Here is a 26,757-nt window from a genome sequence, read left to right on the forward strand (position 1 = left end):
ATTCGATATCCCTAAAAGCTGTCTGCTGTCCTGACCTACTCCATCGCTCGATCTTAGGCAGGGTCTGCCTCATCTTCTTTTTCTACCATAGATATTGCCCTTATAGACTTTCCGGGTGGGATCATCCTCATCCATACGGATTAACTGACCCGCCCACCGTAACCTATTGAGCCGGATTTTATCCACAACCGGACGGTTATGGAATCGCTCATAGATTTCGTCATTGTGTAGGCTACGGAATCGTCCATCCTCATGTAGGGGGCCAAAAATTCTTCGGAGGATTCCTCTCGAACACAGCCAAAAGTTCGCAATTTTTCTTGCTAAGAACCCAAGTTTCCGAGGAATAGATGAGGACTGGCAAGATCATAATCTTGTAAGAGCTTTGACCCTATGGTGAGACGTTTCGAGCGGAACAGTCTTTGTAAGCTGAAATAGGCTGACAACAACCGTGCGCGGATTTCATCATCGTAGCTGTTATAGGTTGTGATTTTCGACCCTAGATAGGAGAAATTATCAACGGTCTCCAAGTTGTATTCTCCTATCCTTATTCTTCTTCGTGTTTGACCAGTGTGGTTTGATGTTGTTGGTTGATTCGTCTTCGGTGCTGACGTTGCCATCATATATTTTGTCTTGCCTTCATTGATGTGCAGCCCAAGATCTCGCGCCAATCGCCGCCTGCTCGATCTGGATGAAGGCAGTTTGTACGTCTCGAATGGTTCTTCCCATGATGTCGATATCGTCAGCATAGGCCAGTAGTTGGGTGGACTTGAAGAGGATCGTACCTCTTGCATTTACCTCAGCGTCACGGATCACTTTCTCGAGGGTCAGGTTAAAGAGGACGCATGATAGCGCATCCCCTTGTCGTAGACCGTTGTTGATGTCGAATGGTTTTGAGAGTGGGCATGACATCTGTAAATGCTCGAGGCCAAAAGCTCGCCGTGGTGGAAGTCACCCAGCAATATGCGTGGAAACTCCTAGCAGCGCGAGAATCAAAATCGGATGGGTAGGATGCAGGGTGTGAATGAGGATAGTCCCTACCAAGTGCTACAGGTGTCTGGACTATGGACACACATCAGCAGTTTGCAAGGGTCCGGACAGGAGAACAGCATGCCGGAGATGCAGCCAAATGGGCCATTAAGCGAAGCCTCGCAATGAAAGCGAGAGTTGCGTTCACTGCAGGGATCGTGGCGCGTCTGGTGAGAGCGTCGCACACACTGCAGGCTCGGGTGCGAGCGGCATGATTCGCACTTTACAAATTAACATGCACCGGAGTGCAACCACTCACCAGTTGCTAGCACAGTTCGCTGCAGAAGTAAATGCTAATCTAGTGCTGATTAGCGAGCAATATCCAAACAAGGACCCGTCCTCATGGCATCTCGGCTTATCGGGCACCGCTGCCGGATTCCGGACTTTCGGCGCCGGCTTGATGCTCTGGTGGACGCCGTTTCGAGCACGGAGGGACGAATCCTTGAGTTCTTGAATGGGCTTGCTTCAGTCAAACTTCAGAGGGAGACGGATTCTGGAAATGGCGGCAAGAACCGGGCTCGTAGTTTTAAACACCGAATCCACGCCAACGTTTCGGTGCCCAGGCTGTGAAGAAATCATTCCTGACATTACTTTTGCGTCGGAATCTCTGGCATCATTGATGGACCGGTGGCGAGTCCTAGAAGACTCCTCGGCAAGTGATCACCAGTACATCGCGTTCGAGGTGGTTCACGCTACTTGCCGATGAGCACCAACGCGACGCTCTCCTCCCGGCTCCGGGGGGTGGAAGTGTCGCAGCTGACACCGTCGTAAATTCAGTAGTGAACCTGATAATGACGGCGTGTGTGGCATCCATACCCCGGAGGGGCCTCAGGCTCGACAAACCTTCTATGCACTGGTGGACGGCAGAAATTGCCGAGCTGCGGAGGGAATGTCATAAGCTCCGCCGTTTGGCACAACGTTTGCACGCCAATAAGATCGCATGTGCCATAAGCGCCCAGTATAAATCAGCAAAAAGGGGACTCCGCAGCGCTATAAATAAAAGTAAGGCTCGCGGCGAGCAGAACCTTGTTAACGAGGTGAATGAAGACCCGTGGGTTCTTGGCTATAAACTTATCACCCGGAAAATCGGGGCTTTGCGGAGGCCCTGCATACTAAGTACCGACCAGATGTTCCCTAGACATGCTGTACGGGTTGACGTAAATAGCGCGGAAAGCATCGAGAAAACTAGAAATCTCATTTCACGTGCCAATCTATCTCTTGCGCATATTGAGGGATTATCTGAAAAGCTCCCTGCTCTACGAGACGCTAGAGGGCCAAAGGAGGATGGAAACCATGTCGGGAGTAGCACAGGAGTTCATCCTAGGGCCGGATCTCTGGAACTATTCTTACGATAGTCTGCTGAGATTAGATATGCCCGAAAAGTCGCGCCTGGTCGGTTGCCTCCAGTGTTGCGCAACTCAGTGGCCAAGTCTCCAAAGGGCGTTAGAACATCTATATCGATAAACAGAGAGTATTCAAGGCTCTTTTGATCGCTGTAAATGATGGGGGAAGTGACACGCTCGAGCTCTCGTATCGTTGGACATTGCAGGAAGTTCAACGTAATGTGTACCAGGACAAAAGGCTGTTTAATACTGCGCTGGTCAAAGGACCTGAAGCCGCTGGAGATAGCAATGATACAAAACCGTATAACACATCACGGAAGAACTTGGTCCTCTGAGGGACGTTGTCGTTCAACTTCTCATCCGCAATGACGAGCAGCCTCTTGTAGATGAAATGGCTTGTCACCGTAACATACATGTACGCATCCGAAACCTTTCCCAGAGAGTAGAAGAAGGAGTTGATCGTTAAGATTTCATAAAGTCCGAAGATAAGAGGGGTATTTACGTGCTCCCTGCCTTCGCAAATATAAAAGCTGAAGTTATCCCGGCTGGTTTCCATTCTGGAGCTTCCTGCATTGACTACATCAACACCCTGTGGGTTTTTTAGCTCGCTGCATCACCTGCTCTTCATCGAACTCGAAAAAGATTTCGACAGTGTCAGCAAGGAAGCACCAGTATTTATAGCACGGGGACCCTGCCAAACGCTAAGGTGGACAAAACCTCTTTTATAGTGTGTGGAACCGAATTTTTGAACATGTCATCTATTTGTTGTTAGTTTAGATTTTTCATTGTTAAATGTTATGAAACCGTAGAATTTGCGATACTTGTTCTTTTCTCGTTATGTTATATATAAGCTTTTATATAATATTGTTGATAAAGATCTTAAAAGTGATTGGGAACAAAAAAAATGTCTGTTAGCTTAAATTACAACGAGAGGTTAAACCAACAAATCAAAGTTGCTCCCATTGTTATGAAATACATCGTACATAAACAAAAACAATTAAATAACAAATACGTGAAATTGAAAATATTTAAATAATAATAAACAAATAAATCTGTCAATCAATATCTACCCTCCAGTGAAATGCAATGGCTTCTTACAAAGTGCGACGGATTATAATAAAAGAGCAAATGTGTCCCACTAACAATAAATAAATTTACATACAATAAACTGATGCATCGTGAAATTCTGCGAGTTACTTCCAATTTCCTGCAGCCGGAAGAAGTATCGTCATTTCCCTCAAGTTGCGACACTACAAAGGAATTGAAAAGACACCCGGTGAATACGTTTAGTTATATAGAATACAATTTATTTTAAAGCGCTCATCCCTAACTTGGAATATAGTGAAACTAGATCATCCTCGAAGTCGAAGGATTTAGAAATACTAAACTTAACTAGAGGAAAGCTTGGGAGGGGTGGGGGGGGGAGGTTATGTAAAACCAGACAATGATTACCTTCTCTGTCGTTACAATTGTGATATCACTCAGAGATATTTGCCTGTAAGTGTAACCGAAAAAATGGGGTAAATGAATGTATCAAATTTTTCCTTTATGAAGATATTAATTCACATTCGATCTGTCCAGATTTCCAACTCCAATCCCTTCCCAAGCTCATATGAACTTTTCTTTATAAGTGAGAGGCATTAATGATAAACTCCAAAATCAATCACCTCCTCTCTTCCGACATATAATAGACGACTCTTCGTAATTCGTATCCATCCATTTTTTGGTAACCTTTATCTATAGAATTGTCTCGCATGAGGTGGAGATAAATCAATTGTTTCAAATGCTCATTGTCTTCTATCGTCATTGAAGTAATACCTTCTAAAAGAATGTATCAAGGGAAATACCTTAACCTGTAATTAACCAGAAATTTGGAAAATGATCATATGATCAATCCGCCTGCCATAAAGCCACATATACATCATCTCAGGAGTCTGGTAAATTCTGATACTGCGTACACCTGCTTTGCTTTACCTAATAACCGGTCAATATACGCCCGCCGTCTTCTTTGCTAGCTATTTCGGGAACGTAAGTATGGGCTTTGGTACTTCAATCCCTTGAAGGACGTTATACACAAACTTATGTATTTTAAGTCAAATGATTCAGTATTAACAGCAGACCCTTCATCGAAACTTAATAACTAGCAGATGTCTCGTTAAAAACCTTATGACCAGGACTGAAAATGCAAAATGTTAATGAAAATAAACGATCACGCGCTGGGAACTGAAAAACTTACTAAATTAAATGTTGTGGTTTAAGGGGGTTATCACGGATTTAAAACTTAATTTCTGGCCTGAGTTGTTAATGAGGCGTTGACTATGGGGTTCCCCGTCCTCACTATTTCGCATCTCACGATTGCTGAGCTCTTAAAAAAATTGAGTAGGGAAGGAGGGTGTCCTGAATGGGGTGGGTTATTGATGAGATAAGTTAGATAGTTGCGGATAGAAAAGAAGGAATCACCGGCAGATTCGTTCCATAGTTTTGCATTAAAGCAATAATGATGGTTATGCCTCAGAAAAGTTTTTTGGAAGACGCTTGCAACTAGAACAAGTCGGGAAACCGGAAGCTTGAGGCTTCAGGTATGAAAAAAACACACAAAATTCTTAAAATCTACACCCCTTTTGCATCATGGGGACCGATTTTAATAAGGTTTTGTTTTACACAATTACAATTTGCTATGTTCATATAGTAGCGCAAAGAGAATATTGGCACGAAACAACCTCAATTTGATGCCTACATTTAAATATTAGGGACAACACAGTGAAGACGGAGAGTTTGCTGTTAATCTGTCCATCGACATCATTTCTGGTACCGTTGTATATAGCGCCTCCTAGACATACAAATTGTTCAACACTTTCAAGATTCTATCCCATTATGGCGAATAGGAAAAATGCAGTGATGCATATTTATTTTCGTTAACTCCTTTTTAAGGTTTTGTGTGAAACAAAACCTTATTAGAATCGAGACGGTGTCTTTTTTTTTTTTTTTTCTTTTTGGGGAGGTCGAAATCTTCAAAAGACACTGGTCTGGACACACCAGCGTGTGGGATTTTTACCCACTAAAACCACCCCCGACTCTCTCCCTGCCCCGCGGCACCACCATAAGGTATTACATCACGGGGCGGAGTCAGCTCACTCTAGCTTAATCCCATTTCTTCTATACACGGCGCACGTGACCGCGTTTTTCTGCTTTCCTCTGCCTTTCGCAACTTATCTTGAATCGATGCGATCATGGAGTTGACCGCATCCCAATTCTCTTGATGTGCTAGCATTTTCGGCACCAGATTTTCTGGTACCAGCACCTCTCCTAGAGTCTCCTCCAGGTTCCTCCTTTCTTCCACAAATCTCGGACAGTGGAAGAATACATGCTCTGGGTCCTCTGGGACTCCATCGCAATTTGGACAGTCGGGTGAGGTCTCCAATTTAAACCTGTGAAGGTATTGGAGATATCCTCCATGTCCCGTGAGAAACTGGGTGAGATTATAATTAACCTCACCGTGTCGTCTCTCCAACCACTCCCTGATGGCAGGAATGAGCCTGTGAGTCCACCGACCCTTTCCCGAGCATTCCCACCGCTCTTGCCATCTATTTATGGATCTCTCTCTCTCAGCCTTCTTCGTCTGCAATAAGGGAGAGATTGGCTTCGCATGGTATATATTCGCCATCTCATCTGCCAAGATGTCAATGGGCATCATTCCAGAGATGACGAATGCTGCATCATCTGAGACAGTCCTGAAGGCAGAGCATACCCTCAGGGCTGTCCTCCTGTAGACTGCATTCAGTTTGCTAGTGTTAACTGACATCCGCAACGCCTCGCTCCAAACTGGGGTCGCATAGAGCATAATTGAGGTCACCACCCTGGCTATAAGCAACCTAGAGGTATGCCGTGGCCCTTCCACGTTCGGCATCATCCTGGCCAGGGCCATACTGGCAGTGGATGATTTATCACAAACATACTGTACGTGTTGCTTATAGCTGAGCTTCCTGTCTATCACCACCCCCAAGTATTTGATGGCCGGCTTGGAAGTGATGATATGATTCCCGACTCTAACACAGGCGTAATTTCTCTTCCGGCGCTTCGCGATGAGGACCGCTTCCGTTTTTTCCTCCGCAAGCGTCAGACCAGAGCTCTCTAACCAGCATTTGACAGCACTGATTGCCTCGCTTGAGTATAACTCAGCATCTTCGAGATGCTTTGCGACAACAACCAGTGCAATGTCGTCAGCGTAACCCACCACTGTGGCTTCCTCCGGAAGGGGAAGATTAAGTACATCGTTGTACATGATGTTCCACAGTAGTGGGCCCAATACGGAGCCCTGCGGGACACCCGCGAAAACGACGTACTCCTGCGGTCCGTCATCAGTGTCGTACCAGAGCCTCCTTTCAGTTAAATAACTATCGACAATTGCGGCGAGGTAGGCGGGAATACCAACCTTCGCTAGGGATTTCCGGATTAGATTCCAATTGGCCGAATTGAATGCATTTTTCACGTCCAGGGTTACTACCACGCAATATTTGCTGGTACTACCCTTTCCGTGGATTGCATCTTCGGCCAAGCCAGTAACCAATTTGATGGCATCAACGGTTGATCTGGCTTTACGGAATCCATACTGCCGATCTGAAAGGCCGCCTTGGCTCTCAACTACTGGGAGTAATCTATTATAGATTATCCGCTCTAGCATTTTCCCCACCGTGTCCAAAAGACATATGGGTCGGTATGAGGATGGTTCACCTGGTGGTTTACCAGGCTTAGGCAGAAGCACCAACTTCTGCCGCTTCCATACCGCTGGAAATATTCCCTCGGACATGCACGCTTCGAACAACTCAGCAAACATCTCCGGCCTGGATTTCACGGCAAGCTTAAGGGCCTTATTCGGTACTCCGTCCAGACCCGGTGCTTTATTGTCTCCTATTCTGCCGCAGATCTCGAGGAGCTCGTCTCTGGTGACTGGCGGGATTGCCGTCACATTCAGAGGTGGTTGGAATGTGTCGGTGTTCTCCTCTTGCTGGGGGAATAACCCCTGGATGATTTTCAACAAGAGGGCGGGGCACGTGATCTGCGGAGACGAACGGCCTCTAAATCGTCCCATCACGATTCCATAAGCTCTCCCCCACGGATTTACGTCCGCTTCTGAGCAGAGCTCCCTAAAGCATTTCCTCTTGCTTCGCTGGATGGCGAGCTTGAGGGTTTTGCGGGCTGCCTTGTAGGCGCACTCTTTCTGCCCTTGATCTACTCTACCTACCGCCCTCTGAGCCGCTCTTCTCGCTCGGTGGCAGGCTGATCGAAGGCCGGTCAGTTCATCATTCCACCAGTAGTTTGGTCTTCTACGGGGGAATGCGCACCTCCTAGGCATGGACGCATCACATGCTTTGGCGATGCATTGAGCCAGATGGACAGCTCTTTCCGTAGAGGCGCCTGCTATATCAGGTTGATCCAACCACACCTCTAAGAAGCTCTGCTCATCCAAAGATTTTGCAGACCAGCCTGAAATCTTTTTCGGTTTCGGGCATGATAGCTCTTTGCCCTGAGGTTCGACACATGTCTCGAAGAAAACTGCCTGGTGATCGCTGTGGGTGTAGCGTTCACTGACGCACCAGGACATACCACGCGCCAGCGAAGGGCTGACAAAGGTCAGGTCTACAACCGAGCCTGATCCCAATTTCTGGAAGGTGTTTACAGCACCTTCGTTAGCCAAAACTATGTCCATCTGCGCAAAAGCTTCTAATAAACTGCGCCCCCTAGCATTTGATTCCCTACTACCCCACTCTAGGGCCCAAGCATTGAAATCACCAGCAATCACCTTTGGACTTCGTCCCTTCGCGTCGAGAACAAGATTATCAAGCATTTGCTCGAATTCAGACAGTGTCAAACTTGGCGGGGCATAGCAGCTGTAAACATATACACCACTTATTTTCGCCCACACGAAGCCACTGCCTGCCTGACTTGCAGTACATTGTATGGCCTGTCGACCGCAAGCCCATATCGCCGCTCCACCAGTCGAATCTTTGACCCATATGCCACCGTGACGGTGTCTATACGGTTCGCTTATGATGGCGATTTCCATCTCAGATTCGAACGTGGCCTGCTCAAGTAAATCCTGAGCGACCCTGCAATGATTCAGGTTTATTTGAATAAACCTCATTTTCTCATTGCAGTGAGCGCCTTCCTAAATTCTGGACATTTACCACTCCCGGCAATATGCCGGTTATCCTGTCCCTCTTTTACTTCGCACAATAGGCACTTGGGGTCCCTATGGCACTCTCTGGCAATATGGCCTTTCTCCCCACACCTTCTGCATCGATCGGATCGATCAATGCTGCTGGTGCATGCCTTCGCGAAGTGTCCAAACATGAGGCATTTAAAGCACCTCTTCAGTGAAATTTGTTCCCTTAAACGGCAGACAACCCATCCAATCCGAACCCTTCCGGCAGCCAATAACATCTGTGCTGCCTCCGCTGGTACTCGTATTGTGGCTGTTTGAGTACCACCATAGGCTTTTCGTAAGCCCACAATAGACTCCTCGGTGAGTTCTTTCAACTTGAATTGCTCCTTCAGAGCAATACAAATTTCTTCTTTCGATGTTACTTCATCGAGATCCTTACATTGAAGGTAGATCTCATGTTTTTGGGCACGCACTGCGGCATTCTCCCCAAGTGAGTTTTTCACTTGAGTGCGAAAGTCATCAGTTTTGCCCACGCTGGATCTTTTCAGCTCGAACATGAGATCCCCTTTCTGGGTTCTTCGGATTCGGTTTACATTTCCGCTCAGATCTTTTAGGCCGGGATCCGCTTTGACCTTTTTGAGTATCTCCGCGTAGGACAGATTGCCCTTACTGGAGATAACAATTACATCTGGACGAGTTCGCACTTTTGCCTTTCGTTCCGCTTTTTTGTTGGTAACTTTAGTCCATCCATCGTTTTCGCTGGTCTTAGGCTTCGCAACGCTGGTCGAGTTTCCTAGATTCGCTGTACGGTTTCCTCCTTCTGACCTGTTGGTGTTGGTTTTCCGGATGTCCTGTCCGCCTTTTTTTCTCTTAGGCGCCTGCTGATTACTTAAAGGATCCCCCTCTTTTTCACGTACTCGCTTATTTCGCTGGGATTCGATGGTAGTACGGTTAGGCGTCACTTAGGTCGCTTGTGATACTGTTGGCACAGCGTGGTTCGGCGTGTTCTTATCGTTCTTTTCCTCCATCTGTGATCTATTATAGAGAACTCTAATAGCCCTCACCATCCCGTTGTGCTTGTCCTTGATAAACTCGGACAGCTCAACTATTTTTGCCCCAAGCTGGGTGAAGGGTAATTCCTCCAGATCAGGACTCTGTTCCCTATAAGTCCCGGCAGGGTTACCCCTTTTACACGGTCCTTCACTTTTGGCGTTTGTTGACCTTGCCTGTACTTTGTCCTTCATCGTCTTTGGCATTGGTGGAGATCTCAAAGTTGATGAGCTTCTTTTGAATGGATCTCTTCCTTGTTCCTGGAGCACCTCCTGCTGTCGAACATCTTGAACATGTGCGGTGGGTGTTGTCACGGTTTTTGTTGTCCAAAAAGCTGCTTTTAGTTCATCTTTGTTTGGTCTTGTTATTGGTGTTCTCGGCAAAGTCGTACTTCGCTTGAATACTTCCTTCTCCAGATCCAAATCACTTGTAGCATTATATGCCAAGGTGGCCAAGTTGTCCACCACCGAGGCACTGCGGTCGAGGGATATCGACGACCGGGAGCCCGCTTGCTCACTCCCAAAAGCCGCCGGTACTGGGGTTCCGAGTCCCTGCACCGTAAGTTTCCTCCTTCTCTCGTCTTCCATGGTGGTTTTATGTTCTGGGTATCCTTCCCATAGCCATTTTGGTCCGCGCACCAGAGATGAGCAAACACTAGCCCATGCACAATCAAAAAAGAAAAGTGCATGAACACATATTTACACATCAATAGGTATGCCCCTATCCGCCAGCTGGGGATCGAGACGGTGTCTGTCTGTCCGTCTGTCCGTCTGTCCGTCTGTCTGTCTGTCTGTCTGTCTGTCCGTCTGTCTGTCTGTCTGTCTGTCTGTCTGTCACACCCGATTTATTCGGAAACGACTAGACCGATTGTCACGAAAATTGGTGAGAGTATGTAATCTGGTGATCCCTTTACATGCAGTAAGTGGCGCCATCTTGTGTTAAGTTTAAGGGGGGCTCCCCATACATGTGAATGGAGGGTGCAATTTTTTTTTTCGCAGAATGTAGCCATGTGTGGTATCAAATGAAAGATCTCAATTAGTACTTTTCGAATCTGGTTCAATATTTGATACTAGATGAAACATAGGGGAGTGAGGGTTCAAAATATAACCCACAAAAAGTGTAACAGGTCTCGTTCTCAGAACCTTTCCAACCGAAAAATCTGAAAAAAATCTACGAAATCTATTCCTCAAAATATATCCGGTTCCGATATCTGCACAAATAAAATTAATAATAGTATATTTCCACATTTTGGAAATTTACCCGGCACCCCCCTTATGTTCATCCCAGAAGTACAAAATTTGGCATGCGTGTAATGAAGAACATAGTGCACAGTTTGGTCAAGTTTGAGGAAAATCCAATTATTAGTTATAGGTTATAGTTATAGGAGGTGAAACTTTACAATTTTTTGTGAATTTCGTGCACTCTACAACCTGCATGACGTCATCATCACATATCAATTCGTCAATACCGCAACGAAATGAGTTCTTATGAATTCGTCGAAAAGACGTCCATATTGTTTCTTTTTTTTTTGAGTGCTTGAGTGCGAAACCCATTTGAGGGGCCCGTGGACCAAAAAAGTGTGAGTAAGCAGCTCTCCATTTGGTCTGATTTGACATCAAGTAGATGTCGAGTTAGCATACTGTCCGTAGTGATCTGAAAAACGTTAACGTAGTTAGTACAGAAGGATTCTGAGCGAAAAGCAGTCCGCACTCTGTCGATTAAATTTTCAGGTTTCTGCCTGAACGTATGGCAGGGATGATCTCGTTTCTGTTGAGAGGAACAGTGCTTGGTTCCCGTTTCATCCACAAAAGTGGAACCACCGCGAACTGTTCCTTCCACCTCCACAGCTGCTTATACTGGATGAGAAGCCCACTATCAACATCCCTCACAACACCTTCGAAAGTTTAAACATGGTTCTTTCTTGATATTATATGCGGTATACGGTATTTTTGACAGCTTTGGTCAGAGAAAAACGAAAGAAATAGTCGAATTCCACTTACTAGGACGTACACTACACTGTTCTTAAAGCAACGATAACTGGAGTTGCGTTATCGCACATCTCGCTCATCCCGATGATCAGTGATCAACAAACTTTATGCTTCCGGAGTAAGCTTAGGGAATAAGACGGTCCAGTGTTTATCAATATTCTACGGAGTTATTCAAAGTTTCTCTCGTTTAAGCAGCAATAGGCCGCGGAAGTAGTCACTGTTCAATTTGGAGGACCGACGATGTGGACCTCTATTAGCAGATGCAGTAGTGAGACGTAAGTAATGGCAAAGGACCAGCAGATGATGGTCTTTTTCAAGGCCGATATCATCATAACCTTTGAAATGAACTTAAATCTACTGTTGATCGGGATATGGTCGACGCGATTAGTTGTTCATAGCCTTCGAATCGAAACCCTACTGACCATATAACACCCCCATTGCTCAGATAATGTGCCACCGAGACACTTTTAATACTTTTTATTAGAAAATAAAATGGGGCTTTGGTAAAGGTAATAGTAGAGATTGATTGATCTAAATAAAGCCTATTTGTTTTTCAAGAATGTGAAATTGAATTGTGTAAAGGTTTACCAGATTGCAGCAGCATAGTGCATATACTGCAAAGTTTCGTGAAAATCTGGCTATTAATATCATAAGTAAGTTATCGCAGCTCAAACTTATCAATTTCGCGCGAATCTACTACATCCTTAGCTATGCAAATAAGATGCTGACGTCATAATTAACGACAATAATTGACATTCGAGTGAAATATTAAAATCCCATACGTGAAGAAGCTACTTTTTCCCAGCAGTTTTGCCCTTTGCGGCTATTAGGTGAGCCTTTTTTTGTATCAGTTTTAGGAGAACTTTTCCACATTTGCCAATAATGTTGAACTCTTAGTGTGAAGAATATGTAATTAACTATAATCGGTAGAGTTATTTGTGTAAATGACTGACGGTACCCAAATGAATTTCAAATTATCATGCAAGTGCAACTGCCACGCACTCAAATTTCCTCACATATAGAAATACAAAACTCTTTATACCTGGAGCATTCATTTTTCGATTTCCCGACTTGCTGGAAATTGAATTGAGAAGAATCGGCTTCAGAATGCGTTGACTAAATATCAAATTTTTAATTCAAACTTGTATGATCTCGTAAATTGAGTTAGAAAACCCACAACTTCATGCAACTAGCCACTTTCACTTGACTACGAGAAGAGCAAGCAATTCGATGAACGAATTTTGTACTGATGTCAAGGTTGGTTGACGATATGGTTACATATCAAGTTCAATCCAATATTTTTCCCCCTATTAAAAGTGGTATACTTTCCATTTGTCTGTTCGTCAGTCTGCTTTTTCTAAAAACACTGGCATGAACACCCAGTGTGTGGAAATTTGACTGACTAAAATCACCCCTTACGCTCCTCTTTGCCCCGTGGTGGATCCAGTATTAAATCATGGGGCTGAGTCAGTTGACTTTAGTCAGGTCTCCTTTCTTCTGTGTTCGACGATCGTAACCCCGCCTTTCTGAATCCTTCCGCTTTTCGTAGTTTACCCTGGATCAATACAACCATGAAGTTGGTTACATTCCGATTCTACTCCCATGCGTCCTCTGGTCAAAATTGCACCTGGAGTTTCTTTCATGAATTTCGGGCATTGCAAGAATACATGGACTGGATCCTACGGAACTCTGTCATAGTTTGGACTAGCTAACTGTCTATTTAAAACTGTACAAGTAAGAGACTGGATGGATTTAGCTATATTTCCTCTGCAGCCACTCCCTGATGCTAACAATCAACCGGTGTGCTGAACGACCCTTGTTTGAGTGGTCCATTTACATTTATACAGGGTGCGGCAGCATAACTTCCTTTTTTAAAATGCGCGCCACTCAGTTAGTTGATGTCATAGCGGAGCGCTAGTGGTCTCGTTCAAGAGGGGATACTGTAAAGTTTTGTCCCGACACGGTTCAGTGGCCATCATGCGTTGGAATAGTGAGGAGCGTGCCTTTGCCGTTGAGGTTTACTTTTCAAGCGAATGTTTGGTTATTGAAACACAGCGTGCATTTCGGAATCGTTTTAATTTAGCCCCGTTGGCTCCCGTCCCAGACCGCAAATCAATTGTTACATGGGTCACTACATTCAGACAAACTGCAAGTGCGACAAAAGGAAGAACTGGAGAGCGTCAATGTTGCGATCGCCACGGCGTTCTGCGCGCAAACACGCATCTGCCCTTGGACTATCCGATCGTTCTGTGAGAAGAATTCTTCGTGATGATCTTCATTTTCATCCCTATAAGATGGCGATAATGCAGGCACTTTCAGAACGTGACTTCAATTCTCGGATGAACGCGTGTGAGCTTCTTCTTGATGTCGTTCCCGAGGGTGCTATTGTTTTTTAGCGATTAAGCCCATTTTCATTTGTGTGGGTCGGTTAACAAACAAAACATGTGCTACTGGGCTGACACGAACCCTCGAGAATTGCATCAAAAGCCTTTGCATTCACCCAAAGTCACAGTGTGGTTTGCAATTTCCTCAGCTGGAATTATTGGTCCCTGGTTTTTTGAGGAAAATGAGGTTACAGTGACAGTGAATTCGGACCGGTATGCTACAGAATTTTTTTTTCGCACGACTAGAAAATTTGGATTTTGGGGGACATTTGTTTCCAACAAGACGGTGCAACAGCACACACTTCAAGAGCATCGATGGCTGTTTTGAGGGAACACTTTCCAGAGCGCCTTATCTCAATTAGAGGCGATTTGGAATGGCCGGCACGCTCTCCCGATCTGTCCCCTTGTGATTTTTTTCTATGGGATTTTTTGAAATCCCGTGTTTATGTGAACCGTCCAAGAAACCTACAAGATTTGAAGATCAACATCCAAGAAGTAATTGCGAACTGGCTGTATATGATGTCTTGGTCTCGATGAAAGTAAAACTTATTGAAGTGGGCTTACAGTGTAGGGATGTTGAGCTGTTTATTGTTGTTGCTAGATATATTAGTTGTTGCTTCCCGGTGCGATATTTTTTGCATCAATATTCTTTGTCGTTGTTTATCTTCTGCTCCTTATAACTGCTAGAGCATTTGCTTCGCCATTGGAACTACCAATAATCTAACTTCCGACTTTTTCCACTGTTAAACGGGACTCTCTCTTTCGAAGTTTCTCGTTAATCTATCAAACCTTGGGCGGGTGAATAAAATGTGTTTGGGGCCCTTATTTGCCACTTAAGACAATTAGATTATTAAACCAAACCGAACTTGCAGGTACTACTATACTTATGTTTACAATAAGCCTCGACCGACTATTCTCCACTTTGTTTCGTTGTTTGTTTCTGAAGCCTAGTTCTATTTACAAACTCGACCGAGATCATCCCTGTAACTAAGCATGGCTTCATACAGTGTTTTTTAGTAGGCACAGATGTTCGGTGTACCTCAAGCCGATATACAATTCGAACTTGTCTTGGATTTTCTGATACTGTATTCCACACCTACGCCGTGTATAAGATGGTAACAGCCACTTACGTACATGTTTACACTCGAGAAGTCGCTGTTCATAGTCTGGTCTTCTGGCCTTCAGACGCTTCTTGCGGCGTTTCGCTATGCTCGTGTCCGCCATCAGCAATTGAGATTGGGCTGAGAGCATGCATCCTTTGGTATAAGTATATCACCCAGTCGACATATTTGTTGGGCCATCTGCTATTCTCTACCTTCAGCCGTTTCAGTAAATTTGCAATTCCACAACAACACTTTCAGAAATACGTCCACGCTATACACCCATCTAGACTGATAGGTACCGATTTTTTGGGGGGAAAATGCGTCTCTTCAAGATGTTGATAGAAAGAAACCTCAGTTTATGTTAATCAACAGATGGTATAACTGCTGGGATCACTAAGGAATTGATACTGGAAAAAGCAGACAGTTTTTTCATACATGTGTATCTATAATGGATTTATCGTCTATGGCTGAAAAACTGCAGGTAGAAAAACAAAAATGTAGTGAATGCCAGGATCGTACTAGCAATTTATTTACAAATCTGGGAAAATGGCAACGAATCAAACATTTGCCAGACAATTATTCCGATGTAAAGCTTTCATACGCTACGCACCTTAGCTTGCAGTAAAACGGTTTGGTTTTGGTAGGAGGCCAACTGAATAGGGAAGCGGGAACAGATATCAGCTGATTTACGATCATCTTCATCTTCTACGTCAGATCATTGAGTCAGATTTTATCTAGTGCCAAATGATTGTGATCATCACCATCAACGGCACAACAACCGGTATAATGTCTAGTCCTGAAATAGGAAAGAACTCCTCTCATCCCGATTTTATACCGAGGTCCAAGAGTTCATTATCCCTAAAGACTATCTGGTGTCCTGGCTTATACCATCCCTTCATCTGAGGTAGGATCTACCATGTCTTCTTTTTCTACTATAAATAGTGCCCTTCCAAGCCTTTCGGGCTGGATCATTTTCATCCATACGCACCGCAATCTATTAAACCGAATTGTATTCACGACTAGATGGTAATGGCATTGCTCATAGATTTCAACGAAATTGTCCATCCTTTTTTAGGTTGCCAAAAATTCTTCGGTGGATTCCTCCCTTGAACGCGACCAAAAGTTCTGAATTTTTCCTGTTAAGAACCCAAGTCTCCGAGGAATACATTGACTGGTAATAGCTTTGATCCTATGGTGAGACGTTTCCGACGCAATAGCTTTTGTAAGTTCCAATAGGCTTCTATAGCTGTCAACAACGGTGTGCGGATTTCGTCACCATAATGGTTATCGGTTATGATTTCCGATTTGACCCTTGATAGGAAAAAATAGGCAAGGGTTCAAAGTTGTTTCCTCCCATCTTTATTATTCTCATTTAATAATAATAATAATAATAGTTGGGGCAACACACCAATTCAATCAGGGGCTTGAAGTGTGTTATAACACTTTATTCAAGACCGTAACGGTGCACTACAGGATTACAGTATCCTATAGGAGGCAATTTGGTCAGTATTACGCTTGCCCGAGATTATATTGCTGGTCAAAGGGTAGTATAGGTCCCAAGGTGAAACGTGGATTGGTACCCACGATGGAACGTTCGCTCCCTGCACAGAGATGGAGCTGCCAAGTAACTAGCCGATACCCTGTCCCAATATAGGGCTGATGTGAAAGCATTGCAGGAGATGCGTTGGACAGGGATCAGTTTTCTGGAGAAAAGTCGCTACACCATATATAGCGGCCATCCAATAAACCATGTGCTCGAAGTAGGTTTCTTAGTTAGTCAAAAAAAGAAATCTCCTTTTATCGGCTTTGAAAATATAAGCGAACGGCTATGCAATCTGCGCTTGCGAGGCAAGTTTAGACACATACGCCTCATTAACGTTCACTCCTCCCCTGAGGAGACTGCAAGAGTCGGAGAACGATACCTTCGGCGAGGCAGTAGAACGAACACTCGAAGCCTGCTCCAGATATGATATCAAAATCATACTTGGGGATTTTAGCAGCCAAGTATTGACGGTGTTCGTATTCAGATGATACGTTGGTTCCCATAGCTTACATCTAAATAGAAATGATAATGGACTGCGGATTATTGAATTAGCAGTGTCACACGAAACGGTTGTTGGAAATACCTTGTTCACGCGGAAAGCGGTCCACAAGCCTTATCACAAACTCCGGTGAGTGGAGAAACGAATTCACAGACGGAAAAACGAAGCCTGGGAGAACCAACATTTCGGTGAACGCGAAAAGTACGGAGAGCAACCGCACTGGATGATTTCCGAAAGAATGGGCATATTGGAGCGATGAATTGAGTACTTTCATGGACTACTGAACAACCAGAACATCGGGGAGATGGAGGTCCCACCAACTGAAGACGACGGACAAATACTGCCACCACCAAGTAAAGAAGAAACAGTCCCTGCAATTCATCGGCTTAAAAACCATAAGTCGCCAGGAGTCGATGGAATTACAGCGAAATTGGTTAAATATGGAGGCGACTAATTACACCAAGTGGCTTATCAACTTGTGCTGAAGGTGTGGGATAGCGAAACAATGTCTGACGGCTGGCAACGAGGCATTATCTGTCCGATACATAAAAGGAGATATCACACAGTACAGCAATTATAGAGGTATCACGTTGCTGAGGTGGATAGTCCCATATGCCCAGAACATCATTGGCCCATACCAGAGAGGCTTCACTCCAGGCAAATCAGTAACAGATCAGATTTTCTCTCTACGGCAAGCGATGGAAAAAGTTTTGGAATATGGACATCAGCTGCACCATCTTTTCATCGACTTTAAAATCGCCTGTGATAGCATAGCCAGTGTAAAACTGTACACGGCCATGAGAGAATTCGGTGTACAGACGAAATTAATAAGACTGACTAGGCTGAGCCTGACCAATGTGCCGCCCTATCATGCGTACTCTTTAATCTGCCTCTGGAGGAAGTGATCCGGGATGTTTGGAGTTCCTTACTAAGGCAGGCCTAGACCGGTTACCGGTTGTTGCGCCGTTGGTGAGATCTGGTTTGATTCAGGTACTAATTCACAGCTGAGTTGACTAGTATGCGACGTCAAATCACGATACAAATCGCACTGCCACCATTGACATTTGAACCGCGACCTCCCATACGACAGGCTTGTGCTCTGACCACTCAGCTATCCGGACATATATTGTTCTCAATTGACCAGTGCTAGTTGCTGTTGTTGTTTCTTTCGTTTTCAGTTCTGACGCTGTCTCCATGTATGTCGTCTTACCTTTAGTGATTTGCTCCACAAAATCACCACCACCTGCTCGATTTGGATGCAGGTAAATTAGGTTGTTCTTCCAATAATGTCGATATTGTTAGCATAGGTTGGGTGTCGGATTGTAACTCTCTTACATCAGCATCAGGGATTAGTCTTTAGCCTGGAGTGAAGCCTTTTTGATATGGGTCTATGCTGTTTTGAATGTATGGGGCTATTCGGCGTAGGAAGATAGCGCTTCTTATAGATGGGACTCAGGAACGTGATAATTGCTGTACTGCTCTAAACCCCCCTTTATTTGTATGGGATATATCTAAGTAAGGTGAGGGGCTGCATCCTGCTGACTTGTTGGTAAAGCTTCCGCATCTGGAGTGGTTTTCCTTGTACTTCTCGAATTCACAGACGTTGCCCCAGCCTTCCTTTTTCTATCTTTGAAGCCGCGTCTGCTCTCAGCGGAGTTCGTGATAAACCTTTACGTGTGCTTGCATTCTTTGATTATTGCATGACTCGGTATGGAACATTCTTCCGTTCGGTTCCTAGCCCAAATTCACTGGCGAATCAGCTCTTCCGACTTGTTCCTGAAGCCAAACATGTTTTAGTTAACACGTACCGTTGATATCGTTCCGTTGATAGTTGGAAATATCATTTTTCGATGCTTCGTTTACAGAACTTCGTGCTTCATAAATGATGATTTTGTGATGGAGGGGTTTAGTGTTCATTCTCGTTTAATTGTCAGAGGGGATTGGAGGTAGTGTTGTTGTTCAAGCTCGGAACATGATGCCAACGAGATGGTTATCGAAGTCCGAATTCAGGTTTTCGCCCTGGGATCCATATTACCTATTGACCATCGAAAGTGCTTGTGATACTGTTCATAAACTGATCTGTTATATAGGCTGCGCATTCGTCCATCTAGTAGAGGATGAGGATTCTTCTTTCAAGCGCGACTAAAAGTTCGTAGCCTTTCTTGCTAATGATTACCTGAGTCAAATCAGGGTAAAGATCACGGACGGGCGAAATGCTGACCAAATTCCCTCCTACAGGGTACTGTAATCTTGTAGTGTACGGTTACCTTCTTAAATGAAGTACTTTAATACACTTCAAGGCCCTGATGCAGATGGATTGTCGCTCCAACGATTATTATTTCATGCCTAGTGTCGTAGTAGCAAGCTTCCGGTTTCTGAGCTGCAACTGGTACCCAGTGTTAACTTGTTAATCCACTTGCTTGAAATAATCTATTCCTGTTACGTAGCATATCGAATAACGGACGTAGGGTTCCTTGGAATAAAAAAAAACAGTTTAATGAATTTCAGAAGACGAAATATAGAATGGAGACTTTCTTTATTTTGTAATGAACATTGTTGCATTCTATTCCTAATAAAGTGCTAATAGTGTAATGATTTCGAATATGGCTTTAAACAGACAGCGTATCCAGTTTTCTAGAATTATATTACCCTAAATTTTCTTCTAATTGGATATGTGCAATGCATAATAAAGAAAAGAATTTTCGGACGAATCGAGTATCTTTAATTGATTAGACAGTATTCCCTTGATATTAATTCCCACTGCCTTTACTTCTATTAATCTTTAATAAGATAGATGTATAGTTAATTGAAATAAATATCTTTTTATATTCTCTTCTTTATTGGAAGAGCATTAGTTTATTTTGGACCGATTCTTATTTGGATTTCATATTTTATTTCCAGGATATCCTGAAAGATTTTCCGGATAATTAGGAACAGAAAAGGTGAGTTATTTTTATTATAGTGCAGCTTTCTATAAACACATGTACAATCCCAGAGCCTTTTTGAAGTTTGTAATTTGTATTAAACTTGCAACCGCGGAAAATGCTTTCCGGAAATCATGAACACGTGTTGGGAGACAGATACTTCTCTTTGATATTGATGACTACTTATTACGGGTCACTAACCGCCTGAAGTAATAAAACTCATAAAGGATGTTTTCCCGAAAAATTTCACAGGACAGCAATAAAAACTGACAAATTCCTGCTGACATTGCAAGTTTTATTGATTATGGGGCCGAAACGAAATCAAGTCATATGAATGGTTTCAATACCCTCTGTAATGTACGTTAAAAGGAGAAGGTAGCAAAACTTTATACCCGGCTCCTTTATCTGAACGACAGGGATCCACGCAGCAATAACGGCCTGGAAGATAAAATTTCCCGAGATTCAACGACATCCGATCGGCAGAAATCAGGGATATAGGAAATAGCTTCGAGGCTTGAGTTTGAACCGATTATATGCTATTTCATTGTTTAAATTGTTGGAATTTATTGTTCTAGCTCAAGTTACACTGCTTCATCTCATGAAGTTGCTGTACTTCAAGCACATGACATGTTCCTTTATATTTGCTGAAAATTCTGATTGCGAAAAAATTGTTGAGGGTGAATAGAATAGTCTTCACCCTATAAAAAAAAATTGATAAACAGGAAGTCCTTTTCAATATAGCATGTTATGTTTTGGACGTTTTTATTATATCAGCTTTAAGTTGAAACGACGAAACAAGAATCAGACTTTTGCTATACCGCGGATTACCCAGCAGCAGATTTTCTATTTTTATGGTTGTATACTTGCCACTTTTGCTGAAAGTGTGTGTCCGTACCTGCTCCTCCCTCTTCCCAATCATTCGTGCCACTGACCACCATTTTCACTTCCTCTAGGCGGGAAGGTGTATAAAGCATCATAAAACAGAGTTAACAAAAACTTAAGGCTTTCTTTTAATAAAAACACTTATGATGGTGTTAGATACTACATAATAAAGCGGAGAGAAAACAAATATGAAATATTCTCCGTGAAATAGGTCAACCTCTCAAATACTAAGTCTTATTCTTCCTCAGAGGTTTCCCCACCTTATACACACACAAGTTTTATTCCAAATCTATTGCAATGTTACGTTCTGTAGCACTACACTTTTTGAAAGATTTTTCGTCTCCCCACTGAATGGCTAGCTCATACATGGTATTCCTATTCTAAGTTTTTAAGGGTTGTATCTATATTTTTTATCATACGTAATAAAACAGAGTTATGAGAAAGTTCCAGATCTTGATAAAAAAGTAACAGTTTCACGATAGATCGGGCAATTATTATTATATATTATTTCGGCCCGCACCAACTAGCCCCAATAAAGGATGGCCATCAAGATCTAGATGTCAGAGTCAAATATTTATTAGCTCTTACAATTTTTCGTCCAAGAGTGGATTTCTTGCAATTCTCTTGAGTATTAAGCAGTCCCGTCGAAAAGTAAAGCATTTACATCGTCCATTTAGACATAACCTCTAAAAGCGCAAGAAATCAATGTCAGGGCGAAGGTGTAGGAGTATTGATACAACAACACTAATGTCCAAGAAACAGCAGTCTCTTTTACAATAGTTGAGAATGTAACGGGGAAGCATAAACCAGCATGCATTCTCGAAAATATCAACAATTATACAAATTCTATAGAAATAAGACTGAAGGACTGCGTGTGTATGAAGTAGGGAAGAGGCAAAGCCTTTGGGTCCTCAGATTCCACTCGCCCATTGTACTCGATTCTCCCGTCAAACGTTACATCCCGGATTCGTTTATGTATCGTAGGATTTCCGTTAGTGGATGGGATACTACACACTGCAGTTGGAGCACACTAGTACCAAAAGTCATGCTGCGTAGTTGCTCATGGAGGGACACCGTGAAAAGCACTCTCTCTTATCCTGAGCCGGAATTCGCCTTTTAAATTCTACATGACACCGGTTCTCTAGGTCTAGAAAAGATCTTTACTCACATGCCACACACACTCATCTGGTATGTACTGCGAACAATACCTCCGTCTCGTGGTCTGTCGTCTGGTATTTAGTGCCACATCATGATAATTTCTTTTTGTAGATATGTATAGGTGAATGCGTTTAGGCTCAAAGTGTTGGACTCCCGTAACGGAAGGCTGCCGAACTACCAACTAAACACCTCTCCAGCCATAAAGAAAATAGCAGGAAACCGTCTTACAAATTACTACGGGCTAGCCGCGGGACTTCAACTTTCACCAGTTGGATTTGAACCCCGACCTTTCGTACGGTAGCCTAGTGCTCTAACCACTGAGCGCTGTAATCTAACGTTCATTATTTCATTATCTTATTATTTTTTGACAGTTTGTTACCATTCGTCGAGAGAAGAAGGCTTCCTGACAACATTTGTTAATTTAAGTTTCTGATTGAATTAATCAAAAAATACAAACATTAGATTTAATGAAAAAAAAAAGAATGAAGTGCGTCCAAAATCGATTGCATTCATTTCGCGGATTCCAATCAAACTCACAGAAACGCACGAAATATGAACATGTTTTTCTGGGTGCAGCATGTGAATTCATTCGTCTCATTAAAGGCATCCACAGTACAAGGAAATTTTTTGTTTTACACAAAACGTTATTAAAATCGGTTTACTGACTGTCCTTTTTACCGCGTCCACGTTCTATGTCGTAACTTTTGACACCAGACGGTCGGGTTTCTTGTAGAACGCCAGTATCAATGCGCCTTCTGCGAAGGGCTCTTGTGAGTGCCTGGGTCTTTCCAGTAAGGTTGCCAATATCTAACGTACAGATACGTATTTGTTTTGCCGGGACTAATTTACATACTTCGTCCATACCACACATTGAATTTCAATATTTCTAGAAACTGCATTTCTGGATTTCCATTTTATAATTGATTGTGCAGTTTTAGACTCATCTATCAAAGGGATCGAAACCGTGGCCTATATATCAATACTTCAGATATCTTTCACTATCCATTCTAATGATCTAGATATACTACACCTGCCTGAAGTGATCTCATAGTTCACTGTTTTCCTTTACGTATTTTGTGGAGAACTTTTCCTACTTAAATTTCTAATTATTCCCACACGTCATCCGAATTGATTGATTCGAACGCTATATTTACTATTCTGGTACGAAAACTCTGCGTCAATGCATCGAGTAAACAGTTGCAAATTCATAGTGCTTGAAGAAAGAAAAGCTCATATCTCCTAAGGCTGAGAAATGCCCGATATAAACATTCAAACGATCGAATTACTTATTTCCAGATAAAATAATCAAAACATTTGTCTGATCGCGAAACTTTATCGAAATTGAAGTTAAAATTAATGCTAAGAAGTATCTTTTCTCCTGGAGCTATCGCATATCATTCACACCACCAATTATATAAATAATCATCACGGGATATTTACTGGCCATTATAAACAAATCAAAACCACATTTGTTAGTTTATTCGGAGTAATCAACATTGAAATGAGATGAATTGTTGCAGGAACGTCAACCATTGTGAAACTGGCATATTATCGTATCTCATTCGAGGGAATGAAGAGTGATTCAGTAGACAAGTATGCTAACACACACTTAATGAATTTTGCAATAGCTTTTGTTAAATGATTTATTTACGGCAATTGGGATGTGAAAGATGCAATCATCAAGATGCTTTGCATGAAGGGTTATGTTATTCAGATTAATATTGTTCGCTCAGGAATTTCGCTTAATTGCAATATCTTGCGTATTGTTGGTTATGGAGGTAGAATGGAGGCTTCCCGGCGTCTCTATTTTCTTATTTTCAGAATATGACCATACGTAAATTTATATTTTCATTTCACGCTCTGCTGGCATAGTATTTTCGTATTTAAACTAGGTAGAATTTAGACAGCTTTAAAATATTGTTGGGATATTTAAATGGAACTGAAGCAAGGAAGAATTGGTTAAGGGTTTCCAATAACCGTTTGCCATTCTAAAAAAACTAATAAATGAAGTGAATATGATAAACAGCATACTTGCATCATTTAATGATGAAGAATTATGCAAATTCCCAAAAAGATAGCCTTGTACGGCCATACACCCACTCACTCACCAAAGACTCAGTGCCACCCACGGAAAATGCTTGAGACCTGACGTTAAACATCGCTAACTTACGTTCGTTTACTCCATTGTGATTCGTATAAATCATGCAGGATCTTTTCTGTCGTTTTCGAAATATAGATCTCTTTTTTCCGCCGGTTTGAAGAGTTGTGGGACCTCTGTTCTCATTTTGGCCCGCTTTCTGATCTAGTTGGGTGCATCCCTTGATGACGTGATTATCTGAAACTACTATGTTAACTGTTGAAATCATCTGCCACTTTTCAATTTCTGTTTGCTCCTGATAGCTTTGTCCACCTCTAGACAAGTCGCGTTATTGTTCAAATGCTTTATATAGGAGTCCAAATCTGTTCTCTTGAGGTTTCTTACTATTTTTCTACTTCAGAGTTGACTCTTTACTATTTTATAATCCGTTCATCGCCACCTTTCAGTTTTTGACCAGCCCATGCATAAGAGTGTTCCCTAAGGCGATATCTTGCACCTTTTACTGTTCCCAATGAAGGTTATTGGTAAGGACACACCCTACTACCCTCTTCAATTGATGTTGCGCTTCCCAAGTTTCCATTACGTCCGTTGACATCCCCGTCGAGCTGAAGTGATTGCGCCTTCGTCTCCCAATACTTCGTTAGTCTACCGACTAGCTCCGGGATGTCATCTCCCAGGAAGTAGCCCGACAGGACGACTGCGTCTCGAGTTATCCCTCGGCTTCCAATGAATGACAGGCAACTGCTAGGACACCACTCAGGAGCTCGGAAAGACATTTATATTCTAACTTGTGCAAGCTCTTGATTTTTTGCAATGATGAACCTGCTCTTGATGTGCCGAAAGTTCTTGAGGCAGCAACATTTCGATGTTGTAGGAAATTGGCCTTGCAATTACTGCAGGTGCAGCTTTTGAATGGTGAATGTTTTCCGTGGCTATTTTACTTTTGGACATTGGCTTTATTACTGCTTGGAGATCTTTTCCAATGTGGGAGTGTTGTCCTCCTTCTCCGACATGCTTAGCTTAGTCTTTGACCTATTGTCCGCTTTGTATTCATCACATATCGATACTTCTGCTTTCTTCCAGCCTAGCAATTCAAGGAATGTGATCCTTAGCTGTTCCGTTGTGTCCTCCCTCACGCAGTCTCCTAATATATCTGTGCTACTAAAGCCTGTTATGGGAGGTATCGGAGCCCGATTGAAACTAGTCAACTATTAAAAAGATGTGCCGGCAACTCTTCTTAGATAAGGCACTGAACCGAGAGTCATTTTCAATTGTATGTAGCAGGTTTTCTATATTTTCGATTCAATAACCCTCCTTCCAAATCATCGTTTCAATTGTGCTTGGTCCAAAGACTTGTGCTTGGTCCGGTTTGCTGGATCGAAGTACACTTCGACCTTGCAATGTTTTCGACACTACTTTACAGGAAATCATTATGCACTACGAAATCTTCTGCTTCATTTTGTACGACTCGCTAGATATTCTGCATAGCCCTCAGTCGACGTCTTTCGCTTTAACAAGCCAGTCTAGATGATATCGTTGCCATTTTACGAAGTGGTCGTCGGTCATCCTGAGCTCTAGTCGACTATCCTGATCACTTGTCGGCCGTCCTGAGCTCTCGTCGGCCAATCTGAGCTAGTTAATTCCATTGCAAATGTGCAATAGAGTTGTCACCGTTCCTTAATATATGACCCATCCACTGCCATTTCCGCTTTCCCATCAAAAACTTCCCTCTTTACGAATAAGTGGAAGCAACACATGCAGAGACTACCGGAACTACACCAAAAGATTCCTTTGAGCGCATGGACGACATGGACCATCGGAAGTTTTAAGACCACCTGCAAGATGCGTGCACGCCGCATAATCGTTGGTACTTGCCACAGTAACGAAATGGATTCCTTTTGCACAGAGCGCACGACGGTGCGCTTCTCGTACTTTCGACTGCAATGAAGCTCTAGCGTGCGGCACTCTCTCCGTTCGTATCAATCAACAGAAGTCTCAATCAGATCTTGTAAAGTCCTTTTGCGACTTGGCCGACAGTTTCATACGTGTCAAAAGCGAAGACGCTTTTAATGACTACGCAGCCTTCATTAAGTTTTTAAAGTTTGTGTCGTTTGCACAGAAAGAAATTTTTTCCCTTTCCGAAAACAGCGGGATCTTGGCGACAGCCTATATCAGATCCTTAAGCTGAGCCGGAATCCTCCAGTCAGAAACTGACCCATATGTCAAGAGAACGCGCCTTGCTTTAGTCATTACCAGACCGACATCAAATTCGTGTCTACTATCACTTGGCAGTGAGAGTATAAAAGCACAGTACCGCCAGGATGAGACAAGTACTCTCCAGAGGGGCGCTTTTCTCTTTCGGGGTGCAAACTCAGCCCCAAAGGGCGTAACCATAAAGTCAATTGCCATCTGGGGCACTGTTCACTTTTGCAACAGTTTTAAAATTTGCAAGGTGCGAGATTGTTAGTCCCCTTTTACAACCGGTTCCTTGAATCCCTCTTTCTTCTGTGTCAGCCCATCATGATTGTCAGGATTGTCGCGATCTACTGTGCCATCACCACCAGCATTCGATTCCTCAATGTTAGTAGTCCTATTT

General features: G+C 43.2%; 1 protein-coding gene across 4 annotated transcripts in view; it reads left to right on the plus strand.

The window, feature by feature from the left end:
• LOC119651335 (octopamine receptor beta-2R) overlaps positions 1–26,757 on the plus strand; it is a 410,560-nt gene that overhangs the window by 126,456 nt on the left and 257,347 nt on the right. For all 4 annotated transcript variants that reach the window (XM_038054883.1, XM_038054882.1, XM_038054881.1 and 1 more), the window contains exon 3: positions 20,001–20,041. The gene's annotated coding sequence lies outside the window, so the exon portion shown is untranslated. The remainder of the gene's footprint in view (positions 1–20,000; positions 20,042–26,757) is intronic.

The sequence above is a fragment of the Hermetia illucens genome, chromosome 3 (genome assembly GCF_905115235.1).
Source record: "Hermetia illucens chromosome 3, iHerIll2.2.curated.20191125, whole genome shotgun sequence".
Lineage (NCBI taxonomy): Eukaryota > Metazoa > Arthropoda > Insecta > Diptera > Stratiomyidae > Hermetia > Hermetia illucens.